The 1,983-nt window shown below is 44.0% G+C and overlaps 1 pseudogene; it reads left to right on the forward strand.

Moving 5' to 3' along the window:
* The first annotated feature begins 955 nt into the window (after positions 1–955).
* Positions 956–1,723, forward strand: LOC114635765 (annotated as a pseudogene).
* Positions 1,724–1,983: the final 260 nt, after the last annotated feature.

Below are 1,983 nucleotides of genomic sequence, written 5' to 3' on the forward strand. Positions count from 1 at the left end.
CGACTTGGACTCTCCTATCTTTCCATTGACATTTCTACCCCACCTTTTATCTCGACTTGATTCTACATTTCCTTTGCTTCCTCTCACTGTTTTACTTTTTATTACAACTAGACCTTTTCCATTCTTCTATGCGTGCCACATAGCATCAACCACATGTCCTCAAAGTCATAAAACTCACAGAACTCAAGCAGATGATTTTTAAAGAAGGTCTATGTACTAGCATTATTTTATTAGAAAATAAAAATTTTACAGGTCAAATCTATTTTTGTCAGAAAGTCATATTTTTCCAATCTAAGGGCTATCTAAATTTATACTTCCTGAGGTGTATGACACATTCTTTGGTGTCAGGTCTCACACCCCATTGCTGCCCTTTGAAGTGTGGAATTTAAACCAAAGATATTCAAAATAGCCACATGTATTTATACTTGCTACATCATTCATTCCAAGTCATAAAAATAACCTCAGAACAAATGAAAAATTTAAATTACCTTTTCCTCACAGATAAAACAATGAGAAATAAGTAGCAAGGCTTGGTGAGCTTCTCTAACACAGTGAAAGCTACCTGGAAATAGAGGTGGGGATACCTCCCTGAACATCCGTAGCCCAGTGTGCTCTGAAGTACACACTTCTGATAAGAAAGACCTCCTTCCTCCTGTTATTTTGCTTCATCAGTTTGTCACCATGTGAAATTACCAGTCATCTTGTTCCTTAGGAAAGGGAACTTTATTTGCATTCCCGTCTTTCCAGATGTTATAGAAGTCTTCTCTACATGACAAACCAAGTGACTGGGGTAGAGCAGTGAATCCAAAATCTTTGAAACGTCAAAAGAGTTTACAACACTTGAATTCTTTCCCTAAATCTTTCCTGATCTTTGTCCATCCAGGTTTTCTGAAATGCTGACATTTTCAGAATAGTTTCTATTAAGAGTTTAAAAAAGAACAGCTTGGCCGGCAAGATGGCGGCGGCTGGAGCGGGCCGTCTATGGCAGGCGGTGTCCGCGCTGCTGTTCCGGAGCCCGCGCCTGCCCGCCCGGGAGCTGTCGGCTCCAGCCAGGCTCTACCACAAGAAGGTTGTGGATCATTATGAAAACCCTAGGAACGTGGGGTCCCTTGACAAGACATCTAATATGTTGGAACCGGATTGGTGTGGGCTCCGGCATGTGGTGACGTCATGAAATTGCAGATCCAGGTGGATGAGAAGGGGAAGATTGTGGATGCAAGATTTAAAACATTTGGGTGCGGCTCTGCCATTGCCTCCAGCTCCTTAGCCATGGAGTGGGTAAAGGGGAAAACTGTGGAGGAAGCCCTGACCATCAAAAAACACAGACATCGCCAAGGAGCTCTGCCTGCCGCCCGTGAAACTGCACTGCTCCATGCTGGCAGAAGATGCCATCAAGGCCGCCCTGGCTGATTACAAACTGAAACAAGAATCCAAGAAGGGAGAGCCAGAGAAGCAGTGAGCCCTGGAGACACTCCAGCCAGTCACAACAGCTGCTTCCTGCCACCCTGCACATCAAAGAAGCTACGCAAAACGCACACGATTCGCCATTTGCACTGTGGCTCTGATGCAAGCAAAATGTGCCGTTGATTACGCCTGATCATGTGTTCCTTTCAGCTCACGTGTGTCCTTAGTGCAGTTATATCTCGATTTAGTTTGTGGCCTGGGACTGAAATCAGCACCGAAGTCTTAAGCTCTGGAGAGTGACAGGGAGTTGTACCTGACCTGAGGTAGACTGCCGGCAGAGTGCCTTGTGCTGCTGTCCGAGAGGATCTATTACTGAGTACTTAGCAGATCTGCATATATATTATAATAAAAGAGTGTAAGACAAAAAAAAAAAGAACAGCTTATGCACAGCTAGCTGATGTTTTATTTCACAGGACACATTCAAAAGTTCTGTTTTCCTAACTTCAAAACCTCTGGACCTATGACTGAAGAATTTATCAGAAGTCATATGCCATCAGATGGGTGTCACAGTCGTGTCCT

Source organism: Grammomys surdaster, unplaced genomic scaffold (genome assembly GCF_004785775.1).
Source record: "Grammomys surdaster isolate TR1022 unplaced genomic scaffold, NIH_TR_1.0 117602, whole genome shotgun sequence".
NCBI classification, from domain to species: Eukaryota; Metazoa; Chordata; class Mammalia; order Rodentia; family Muridae; genus Grammomys; species Grammomys surdaster.